We start from the raw sequence: 12,879 nt of genomic DNA, 5'->3' as shown, positions 1-12,879 counted from the left end.
TTCGGATTTTTTTGCAAGAAATTCAAGCTGCAAAAACATTCTTGGAAGCCAGACACCCCCCTCCCCGCAATTTATTTCACCTCTAATGAAATGTTATTCAGTTCTTTAAATTCTCCCTCCTCCTCCTCCTCCCTCTTTGTGTGGTTCTGCTAGATTCCCTCACCCCACTCCTCCAAAACACAAGCCCTTGTGTTGCAAAGCCATCATTACTCTGTTCCTTGCAAAATTAACACAAATAGTGTTGCTGGGAATGAGCATTCCCTTCATTTAAAGTTAAACATTGAGCTCAATTGCATCCTTGGGGCAATGATTGACCGAGGTGCCAAAGAGCAGCTCAGAAATACTCGTGGCTGGATCAGAGCTGAGGGCAGGAGTGGGACCTTGGCTGCTCTCTCCTCTTGGCCTGGATACCAGCCACTCAAAAAGGGAAGGGTTTGGCGCTTGGGGCTGCGTCATCGCCCGATGGCCACAACACCAGTGAAGACTTGCATTTGTAAATCCACCGGGAAGTCAAAGCTCGCAGAGTGAATTTTCCTATTGCCAACTCATGTCACCCAAATATATTACAGTCCAATGGAAAGAGAGACTTGGGACCTTGTTGTTGTTTAGTCGTTTAGTCGTGTCCGCCTCTTCGTGACCCCCTGGACCATAGCAAGCCAGGAACTCCTGTCTTCCGCTGCCTCCCACAGTTTGGTCAGACTCATGTTTGTAGCTTCAAGAACACTGTCCCACCATCTGGTCCTCTGTCGTCCCCTTCTCCTTGTGCCCTCCATCTTTCCCAACATCAGGGTCTTTTCCATGGAGTCTACTCTTCTCATGAGGTGGCCAAAGTCTTGGAGCCTCAGCTTCAGGATCTTTCCTTCCAGTGAGCACTCAGGGCTGATTTCCTTCAGAATGGAGAGGTTGGATCTTCTTGCAGTCCATGGGACTCTCAAGAATCTCCTCCAGCACCAGAATTCAAAAGCATCCATTCTTTGGCGATCAGCCTTCTTTATGGTCCAGCTCTCACTTCCATACATCACTACTGGGGAAACCATAGCTTTGACTATACAGACCTTTGTTGGCAAGCTGATGTCTCTCTTTTTAAGATGCTGTCTAGGTTTATCATCGCTTTCCTCCCAGGAAGCAGGCGTCTTTTAAAATCTCTCACTGCCTCCATTTCTTCCCCTTCTATTTGCCAGGAGGTGATGGGCCCAGTGGCCATGATCTTCAGTTTTTTGATGTTGAGCTTCAGACCATATTTTGCGCTCTCCTCTTTCACCCTCATTAAAAGGTTCTTTAATTCCTCCTCACTTTCTGCCATCAAGGTTGTGTCATCTGCATATCTGAGGTTGTTGATATTTCTTCCGGCAATCTTAATTCCAGTTTGGGATTCATCCATCCCAGCCTTTCGCAGCCTTGGGACCTTAGAGTCACAGAATTGTAGGGTTGGAAGACACACCCAAGGCTGGTGCATCCCATTTTAAAGCGATTTCAAAGGCGGAATTGACATCTGGGGGGAATTTTCCACTTTGCCCTGGATCTTAGAGAAGTCAGTCACTGATCTATAATGAATTGAAGAGAATTTTTAAAATAACTTTTGTTAAAAAACCAGAAGCTTTCTTACCAGGATTGATAGTGTTAACGGAGGAATCCGAGGGCTCCCTTGGACAAAAAGACAAAGACACCAACCAGGACAATTTGGAGCAAAACAGCCGCCTGTAGGCTTGGTCTTTATTGAAGACTGTTGCGACAGGACTCCCACCTGCCACCAGGTGAAACAAAATGGAAGCCCAGAACAAAAGAAGACCCCAACTTTTATTAGCTACTAATCCCCAAGCTACACCCCTAGAACTACATCACAACTACATCATGACTACATCATTGACACATCACAAAAAGGAGGGGTTGATGGAGGGGTTGTGGAAGTAACCTGAGTATCTTGTCACGTGGCTTGTTCCTCCTTTCCCCCTCCCCATGAGTCATTTCCAGAGGACAAAGGGGAGTTAGCAGTTTCCTGCCCCCAGAGGGAAGATCTGATCATTGTCTTTTGTTCCAGTCCATGTTGAATCCACTCCCATATGTAAGTCCATTGTGTCCTTTATGGTCTTCTGTCTGGGACTATCAAGGTTGCCATGCCAACTGGGCAGGGCTCCTGAGTACGTGTTGGTACAGTTAAGGAATTATGGCCGTCCTGTATCAAACCATCTCCCTTTGATAGTCCTTCCTTCATGGAGCAAAATAAAAGTGGACCGTTGTAAATCTGATGTACGGTTGATTTACTATGAATTTATAACAGAAACGTGGTGTATGTCGTGTGTGAGTGAGTGTGTGTGTGTGTGGTGTTTGCACAAACTGAATGTTGGGGGGGGGGGGTTCCTGCAACAATAGGAACTGAACCTCCTAAATAACAGAAGAAAACATTTGCGTATGCTACAACAGCCGCCCAAATATTGTTAGCCCAGATATGGAAAGAAGAGAAGACATGGACGAAAGAAGAATGGCAGATCAAGCTAATGGACTATGCAGAAAAAGCTCGGAGAAGTTTTAAAAAGAGTGGGAATCCTCTATTGTTTATGTGCAAAAAATACTGTAAACAAATTGATACATTGGTAGGATTTTAAGTAAACGCTTGCAACTAGGAGAAAATTAGAAAAAATTAAGGGAAATGAAAATTGGAAAAGTATAAGTATGGAAATGCAGAAGAATTTGGTTAATATAAGGAACCAGAAGTGGGTACGGAGGGAAGTCCACAGATTTAAAGAATATCAAAGAGAAGGTTTTTGAAAGGTACTTGTATAAATTTACATTTGGCAGAAATGTGAGTTAATTACGGTTTTTACTTGTGAAAATGTAAATTTATTTACAAAAAGAGAGAGAGAGGTCAGTCACTTTTTTGGCATTTTTGTAGAAAAAAAAGCTCAATCTGTTGAATAGTGGAAGAAATAGACGAAGGACACAGCTCTGTTCGATTCACTGCTCTTTATTGCAGCAGTTAGAACCGCTCCTGGAATCAGACTGACTGCAGCCTAGCTGGCTGCTTTATATAATACTAAGTAACTTGAAACAGTAACAACTCACAACTAGTTGACTAATCAGGAGCGACAGTTTTCAATCCTTCATTTACATACTGGTGGCCCTGAGTGAGAACTGCCACTAATCTTAAAACATAACAATCAATCACTTTGGAGTTTGCCTAATACACAAATGACAGCTATCTCTTGTGGACGGATATCCAATCTCTGTTTAAAATGAAGGACAGCCCCCCCCCCCGCCTTCCATGGCCATAGAATAGGAAGGAACCCCGAAGGTCATCCAGCCCAACTCGCTGGTTCTAGAATTCTATAGGGGACGTTGCCCCTGTTCACTTCAGTCTCCAACCCCACCCCCCCAACCCTCCTTTAAACCTCCCCAATACTCGCCCATTCTCACAGCCCACCCCTCACCCAACAGCTTGTCAGCACACTCTGTGAAGCACATTCTCACGCCATTAAATAGCTCACCTGGGCCACCTGCCACACATGCTGCTTGCTCACTCACCTGCCTGCCTCCCATTCATCAAACTCAGCTCTCCAACCCCACGGCAGGGGCAAAGAGGGGCCAACAGGTGAAGCTGAGGCTCACCAAAGCCACCTGAGCCTCAAGCGACAGCAAAGGATCCATGCGTACCCCCAAGCTACGTACCTGCTCCTTAAGAGGAAGGGTAACCCCTTCAAGGAGCAAGGAACCTCCTAGCAGAACCACCCGCTAACAGAGCCTTGGTCTTTTCTGCACTGAGCTTCAGTTTGTTGGCTCTCATCCAACATTTCCGAGGCAAGACACCGATCCGTTACTTCCACTGCCTCACCTACAGATGCAAAGGAGAAGTAGAGCTGTGTGTCACCAGCATTTTGCGGACAATGTACTCCAAAAACTCCAGATGAAGTGATGTGAAATGCCGCATGACGACGACCTTACATTTATATATATATAGGAGGAAAGGGGGGGTTATGTCCAATGATGGGAGGGGCCAGGCAGCAAGACCAAGAATAACAGCACTTGCTGCTACCACCCCATGCGCACCTCACAAGTCACATATTCTATCTGCATCTGTCACACACAAAGTTTCAAACTGCAACCGTGGTGCTTTTCTAAACCAATTAATAGTGGCTCAAAAGTGAGCACATGGAAAGGTCTGATGGGAAGATCTCATTACTGCTAACCATGTCTGCCTTTGGAAAAGTCTGTCCATCATGAGCTAATTCCAGATTGCTTCCCATTTTTGCAATTATTTCGCTCCAAGCAGCCTGCTGGTTCTTCCACAAGATACTGCTATCTCAGATGCCAGTACAGAGCTCTCCAAATTGCTTCAATTAAAGGTGGTTCATGTATCATCTCTGGAACGTGTTAGCAGGCAAAGCAAGTGACCAAGAAACAGGAAAACAGATCTGTACTCAATGCACAAAACTATGTTTTCCTGGCTGAAATTGACATTCTTGGTCAATTTGCAGGTCCAGAACTAGGCTTCTGTTGATGACTCTGAAATTGCCAGAAGCAGGAGGCTTGATCTCTTGTGATTTCTTTAAAAGTTCAAATTATGACCAGACTGTAACTCAGTCCTGTGACATTCTCTCCTGCTGCACCACAGATCCACTCCCCACTCCAGAAAAAAGAATAATGGGGAAAGGATCCGACCATTATCACAATTCCTTCCCACTTAGGGTCATCCTTTGAACATGATCCAGCGTGCCACAAATGTTTTCCATGAAAGGCTTGATGGGAGGAAGGGGAAATATCAAGAAGCCACCCATTTTCATCAATTCATAGAATCATAGAGCTGGAAGGAACCCTAAGGGTCATCTAGTCCAACCCCCTGCAATGCTCAAAATGGGGTTTTCTTTTAAAAAAAAAGTAAGAAAAATCTTTTCTGAGAAATTAGGCACTGATCTATACACATAAAACAAACATGGCTGTCAACTTTTCCCTTTTCTTGCGAGGAATCCTATTCGGAATAAGGGAATTTCCCTTTTAAAAAGGGAAACATTGACAGCTATGAAAACAAATTCACGCACAGATGTCTTACACTTACCTGAAAGCGCCCCAGTTGGAGAACAGCCTTGACCAAAGGTGTCCTGGGCTTTGAAGACACTCGAACTCAGGACGCAAGGGAGAAACATGCTAAGAGGAAGGCACGCTTGGCAAATCCACACTGTGATCAACTCCCGCCCGGAAACCAATGTCCCCACTGTGGAAGGACGTGTGGATCCAGAATTGGCCTCCACAGTCACTTACGGACTCACTGTTAAAACCGTGTTCATGGAAGACAATCTTACTTGGCCAAGAGGGATTGCCAAAGAAGATGAAGGTAGGACAGCTTGCTCTATCATATTAACTCCTTCCTGCATTAATTAGCCTGAAGCATGTTGATTATATGATGGGACAATATGAAAATTCATTTGCAGGGGCTTGAACTAAGTGACTGTTGGTGTCTCTCCCAACTCAACAATTCTGTGATTCTATGCATGCCATATTTTATAGTAGTAGTAGTAGTAGTAGTAGTAATAATAATAATTTATTATTTGTACCCCACCCATCTGGCTGGGTTTCCCCTACCACTCTGGGCGGCTTCCACAAAGACCCAAAATACACTAAGATCCAAACTACAAGAAAGAAGATTCCACCTAAACATTAGGAAGAACTTCCTGACAGTAAGAGCTGTTCGACAGTGGAATTTGCTGCCAAGGAGTGTGGTGGAGTCTCCTTCTTTGGAGGTCTTTAAGCAGAGGCTTGACAACCATATGTCAGGAGTGCTCTGATGGTGTTTCCTGCTTGGCAGGGGGTTGGACTCGATGGCCCTGGTGGTCTCTTCCAACTCTATGATTCTATGATTCTAAGATGTCACACATTAAAAACTTCCCTGAACAGGGCTGCCTTAAGATGTCTTCTGAATGTCAGGTAGTTATTTATCGCTTTGACATCTGATGGGAGGGCGTTCCACAGGGCGGGCGCCACCACCGAGAAGGCCCTCTGCCTGGTTCCCTGTAGCTTTGCTTCTCGCAATGAGGGAACCGCCAGAAGGCCCTCGGCGCTGGACCTCAGCGTCCGGGCAGAACGATGGGGGTGGAGATGCTCCTTCAGGTATACTGGGCCGAGGCCGAGCCAATACCCCAAGTCTTTTGCTGACCTAGCAGCGCCCCCTGTTGGCCACTGTGGGAAATAAGATGCCGGACTTGATGCACTACCTTGAGTTGATCCTACAAGAGATCAATGCTCTTGCATCCTCCATTCTAGATCTAGTGGAAGCAGAGGTGACTTCAGAGTCCGGCCGCATCTTCCGTCGACGAGAAGGTGCAGGAGTTTCATCGCAGCAGGATCGGGCCGCTCCGGGGCACTGAAGCACCTCCTCATTTCCTATTCCTTCTCAAGTGCTAATTGCTTATTTACATCAAGCCTTCTAGGCTTCTAATGAGTTCAGCTAATTTGGAGCCTGCGGGGAAACAAGCATTCAGTGGGATGCACATCTAAATCAGGCTAGAAATGGCAGCTGCTACGGGGTGGGGAGCCAGGGTTTCTCCAGCTGCTTCTGAAGGTTGGAAGCACCAGCGGTGGAGTTTGGAGTGGGCCACCACTCATCCCATCCTTCTGCAAACCGCCCTGGCGAGGTTGATCCCAGCACCGAAAAAGCGAGGCCCTGCTTTGCAAAATGCAAAACGCACAACCCTCTGGCGATTAGGGAGTGATGGTTTTTGTCACACTCTCGCTGCTGCGGAAATAAAATGGAAGAGGGAGAGCCTTGCGCTCAGCTTCTAATATCCTGAATCAGAGTCATCCCCCTCCCCTGTTTTCATTAACGGGGCAATTGGGGGCAGGAAATGATTGCACTCATCCATACATTGCTATTTCCTGTCTGGTTATTTCCTCCAGTGTTGCTGCTTCTAGATAGGCCTCTGCCAGCACACAAACAATTAATAAACTCTCTCTAAGACAATTTAAAAGCCATTTACAGTGATTAAAATAGAAAAGCAAGGGGTTTTTTTGGGGGGGTGGAATTCAACAGTGTACTAAACAATTGTTTAAAATCCTAGGTAAGGGGGAAAGTGAGTTTTGCATGGCATGTGAAAGACAAAAGGCAAGCCGTGCTGGGAGTGGGGGGAAGTATCATATAGATGGAGCACCCAGAAGAAGAAGGTCCCCTCTCTGGTCCTCAACTGCTTAACCTCTGAGGACCAGAAGGGTGCCTCCAGAACTGTGATCCGAGGATGGCTTGAGTAGGCAGGAAGGTCTTCATGGGAGGTGTGATCCACCTGTGTTTGGAAAGACATGGGACTCAGCTATACAGTTGCAAATAAAACGTTTTAAGTGAGTTGCAATGTGCATTATACAATTGTGACACTAGATGGCGACAGTGAGCTATGGAAAATGCAATATATTTTTCAAAACACTTTTTTTAAAAAAAGCTTTTTCACAACGTTTTTTTATATGTGTCTAGATTCCACCATGAAGTGACCCAGGGGTCTTAGTGGACCACAAGCATAACCTGAGTCCAAGGTGTGATGTAGCAACAAAAAGAGCTAATGCAATTCTAGTCTTCAGCAGCAGAAGTCTAGTGACCGGGTCAGGGGAAGTCATAGTATTCTGCCTTGCTCAGACCACACCCTGGAGTCTTGTGTCCAGTTCTGGGCAACACAATTTAAGAAGGATATTGACAAGCTGGAAACTGTGAAGAGGAGGGTGACCAAGATAATCAATGATCTGGAAGCCATCCTTAAGCTGTCACATGGAAGATGGAGCAGGAATGTTTCTGTCTGCTCCATAGGGGAAGGTCCAAAATAACAGATTCAAGTTACAAGAAAGGAAACTCTGACGAAGCCTAACAAAGAAATTTCTGATGGCAGAAACTGGTTGAGAGTCGAACAGAGTCTCTCAGATAGCGATGAACTCTCCTTCATGGGAGGCTTATAAGCAGAGGTTGGATGACCACCTGCCAGGTATTCTTCAGTTGTGGTTCCTGCATTGCAGGGGGTTGGACTAGATTGTTGGGATACTGCCAGGGAGACAAAGTCCATCATGACTCCACGTCGCCTCCGTTGCGATCATTGATCTCCCGTAGACATGCAGTATCAGCAATTAGCGACACGAGCTCCAGAAATAGCTTGCCACATTCCAGAGCTGATGCACGCTCTATCAGCAGAATTCACACAGCGAAAGATGCACGCAGGAGAGCATTATTTACAAGTTTATTCAGCGTTGGTCAGAACAAAGAGAAAACATGACTGCCTGCTTCGGTGTCTCAGGCACAGAGAGAAAACGAAAGCAATAGACAAAACAAACTTCCTGCGAACAGGAAATACGCAGACTCTGTGACTCACAAAGCCTGCTCCCTTTTAAGGTGGAACGGAAATATCCTAATACCCTTGCAGTTCCCTTCCAATTGTAAAACCCTAGGATTCTACGACTAAGCATCATGGCCACACCTGTCTCAGGTGCGTATACCCCAGTCACTTGTCCATCTCGCTTTCACAATATTGAGCTTGATGGGCCAATGGACTTATTTGTCATTCGTTTGCTGTTTCCACATAAGTTATATCTGACTTTGCTTAGTGAATATATTGCCTTGGGCAATATAGAAATCGTCCGTGTTCCAAAGCACTCGAGGAAGCAATCTGAACTGCCACTGTCAAAGCGAACCGGAATTGCTGACAGATCCAGAGCGGAGGCTCTTTATGGATTCTCGACACTTCGCTCCCCGCCTGTTGTAACCAGCAGATTAATTGCTCATGTCAGAGGGACCTTGGCTGCGATGAGGAGCAGCCACAGGAGGCCTGGAGGGAGGACAGAAGCCTGTAAACCTCAGCACCGTTTCACGACTCTCCTCACCAGACAGTGGCCAGGAAGCCTCAAGGTCCTGCGGAAAAGAACACAGGCAGAGCTGAACCCGCTGGGCTGGTTGTTATTTAAATATTAGCTATTATGGTTTAAATTAAAGCAGAAGCTACAATTTGTGCGGCAGCCTCCAAAGAAAATAGGCACGTACTTATTGGAGAGCATAATGATTCGTTTTGTTTTAGGTCCTACCGTCACTGTCAAGGGTGACGAACAGTGCTGAATTTACATACAGTGGTACCTCGGGTTACATACGCTTCAGGTTACATACGCTTCAGGATACAGATTCCGCTAACCCAGAAATAGTACCTCGGGTTAAGAACTTTGCTTCAGGATGAGAACAGAAATGATGCAGCGGCGGCGTGGCGGCAGCAGGAGGCTCCATTAGCTAAAGTGGTGCTTCAGGTTAAGAACAGTTTCAGGTTAAGAACGGACCTCCGGAACGAATTAAGTACTTAACCCAAGGTACCACTGTAAGCTAAACAAGCTCTAGCTTAGGGCCCCACACTCTTGCCCCCCCAAAAAAAATAATTAAAGGGGAAAAAACAGGATGTACATTTCCAAAATATAAGAATATAAAAAACAAATAAAATAAAACCTACATACAGCAACAGTGTTTTGTGTTGTGTAGGCTCCTATGATGTAAGTCACGGCCCTCACCTGCTCCCTCAAATATCCCTGGTTTGCTCCTTTCTATATATAGGGTGCCTACATTCTGAATGGACTGGTTGCATGGCCACATGTGCAAATGGCTTGAGATACTTATGAGGTCCATCAATTACCATACAGCGTATATTGAACCCAAGAAATAGTTACAATTTGTTGTAGGACAGCTGGACATATAAAGGGCCCCATGACCTTCAGGAGCTGAGGGCCTCATCAAACCTAAATCCAGCCCTGGTGGTGAATCACAAATACGAACATAAGAAGAGTTTGCTGGATCAGGCCAGAATCCTGTTCTCCCAATGCCCAAGCAGGATTTGTGCACAAATTTCTGCCATCCAATTCCTGCTTAAAAACCTCCAACGAAGGACCACAACCACTCCAACTCTGCCGCCCACAATATGTCTGAGTTCTGTCCCCCGGTCACCTGCTCTTGTGACTTTGAAAGGGGGCAGCACCTCTTGCTAAGGGGGGGGGGGGCAGCTTGTGTTGCTTGAGCAGCCGGGCCAGCCCTGCTCCCATTTGCAAGCGGTAGAGGAGATCAATCAGCATTAAAACGGCTGTCAACCCCTTTAAAAATGATGGAGTTGGCAGGTCTGAATGCCCTGATCTTGGCTGCCTGAAAGCTGGCCATTCTCGATGGAAGAAAGCGCTTTCCTTTCAAAAGAAGCAGCCACCACCTTGGCATCCCCGATGCTGAGCGCATCTCGCAAACCCGCCTCAATAAAGGGCACCGAAAATTAATCTCGGCTGGATGCCCCCCTCCCCTTTCCAAAAGCACCATTTATCAGCACAGTTTTTAGCATTCCTTTGGCTCCCGCAAACTGACTGCAGCAAGAAACCTGCATCAAAGGCAACTGGGATGCTTAAGCAGAGAAATGCTAATTTGGAAGAGTTATTGGGAGTCCTGAGTTGAGGTCACCCCTCCCCAACACATTATGATCAGAGCATCAGAGATGCATCCCACTTTGCAGGAGAACAATGAGGTGACATGTGTAATCAGGGACCAGGGCCAGAGAAACAGCAAAGGTCCGACCCGGCTGACTCAGAAAACGTGTTGAGATGAAGGCTACTTTGCATGAATCTCAAGGATAATCAGGGTGAAAGGTTTAAAGAGACACCCAAGAAATCTGCAGAATGATCCAGGTATGATGGCCTGGGACTCAGGCTCGAATTCAGAACCAGAGGAGTCTCAGTCTGCACTGGATCCTTTGCCTCAGGCATCACCTGAACCAAGTCTGGGGCCTGATCCTGAAGAGCCCCAGTCTGCACAGTTTCCCCTGCAACAAGCACCAGCTGGGCCGAGTCCGGGGCCTGAGCCTGCCCTGGCTCCAGATGCGGGGACGACCTCCTTGCCTCCAGCTGGGCCATCACTTACAGCTGCTCCACTCCCGGTTGGGTCAGGGGAGGCTGAGGCGGCCCCTGGGTCTAGTAACCCACCGACGTCTCCTGAGCTGCAGAGACTGAGGTCTGAGAGAAGGAGAGACCTGAGTACTCGCAGGAGGAGTGCTCACCTTTGGGTGAAGCAGGGAGGTGAGTTGCCAGGGGATCAGGACCGGCCGTTACCCCGACAAAGATAAAAGGCTGTCGGATCCCGCCACAAATGGTGTGTGACACAAACGCACCCTCTCCGCAGAGCGCTGCTTTCATCCTTCAGCTCGGGAGGAACAGAAAAGGTAATTACAGAACACATCTTTGGTAATTGCGGAGTTCTATTTTGGAGGTTTCTGTTTGTCGCCGTAACGAATGCTAATCCGCAGCGCCATTTATCATGTGGGGAGCCAGAGTTGAGGCGTTCCTTCTTTTTTAATCACGCGCACCCTGGCCTTTTCCCCGACATGAGAACTCTGCTAACGAGGCAGCCTCCGTGGGGAATGAAATCCCACTGCCAAAAAATTAATGGGCCTGGATAATTGAAATGGAACCAAGGATATTTCAAGGGGGAGGAGCCCTTTGCATCTCGCCCCCCCCCCCCTTTCCCCGCTTTGCAGGATCTTTAGAAGTGACTTGGTGCCCACACACCCACAAACAGGCAAATCAACTCACACCATGAGGACTCTTTCATTTCCTGCAATTATTTTTCTGCAGGGCTGAAATCACACGGGAGGGGGATTCGGTCACCAACCAAGGGCAAACATACCCAATTTCCTTGCCCCCGATCTCAGTTTCTTTTCCTCTTTGTCCTATGCATGAAAAAATGGGTCCCGTCCAGATTCAGAGGTTCCTCCCAGTGCCCTTTGTCACATTGGGGTGAGACACAAAAAAGGTGGGTTTCTGGTTTGCCATTCCAGAGGGGCAAACACGCTATTTTCAAAAGCAGGGTTCAGCCCTGGGAGATATGTAGTCTTTGGAAAACGAGCAAGCACCACTGAGAACCTGCCCACATGCAAATAAGGTGGATGCAACCACCTAATAATAATAATAATAATAATAATTTATTTATACCCCGCCCATCTGGCTGGGTTTCCCACTGGGAGGCTTCCAACAAAATATTAAAATACAGTGGTACCTCAGGTTACATACGCTTCAGGTTACAGACTCCGCTAACCCAGAAATTGTGCTTCAGGTTAAGAACTTTGCTTCAGGATGAGAACAGAAATCGTACTCCGGCAGCACTGCAGCAGCAGGAGGCCCCATTAGCTAAAGTGGTGCTTCAGGTTAAGAACTTTTTTAGGTTAAGAATGGACCTCCGGAACGAAATAAGTACTTAACCCAAGGGAAAGGGAAAGGGACCCCTGACCATTAGGTCCAGTCGCAGACAACTCTGGGGTTGCGGCGCTCATCTCGCTTTACTGGCCGAGGGAGCCGGCGTACAGCTTCCGGGTCATGCAGCCAGCATGACTAAGCCACTTCTGGCGAAACAGAGCGGCACACGGAAATGCCGTTTACCTTCCCGCCGGAGCGGTACCTATTTATCTACTTGCACTTTGACGTGCTTTCGAACTGCTAGGTTGGCAGGAGCAGGGACCGAGCAACGGGAGCTCATACTGTTGCAGGGATTCGAACCGCCGACCTTCTGATCAGCAAGTCCTAGTCCTGTGGTTTAACCCACAGCGCCACCCACGTCCCCCACAGCGCCAACCGCATCCCCGAGGTACCACTGTACAATAATCTATTAAACATTAAAAGCTTCCCTTAACAGGGCTGCCTTCAGATGTCTTCTAAAAGTCTGGTAGTTGTTGTTTTCTTTGACATCTGAAGGGAGGGCATTCCACAGGGCGGGCACCACCACCGAGAAGGCCCTCTGCCTGGTTCCCTGTTACTTCACTTCTCACAGGGAGGGAACCGCCAGAAGGCCCTCGGTGCTGGACCTCAGTGTCCGGGCAGAACGATGGGGGTGGAGACGCTCCTTCAGGGATACTGGACCAAGGCCGT

The sequence above is a fragment of the Podarcis tiliguerta genome, assembly GCF_965153285.1.
Source record: "Podarcis tiliguerta genome assembly, chromosome: 5".
In the NCBI taxonomy this organism is placed as follows: domain Eukaryota; kingdom Metazoa; phylum Chordata; class Lepidosauria; order Squamata; family Lacertidae; genus Podarcis; species Podarcis tiliguerta.
Note: the sequence above shows the minus strand (reverse complement) of the source record.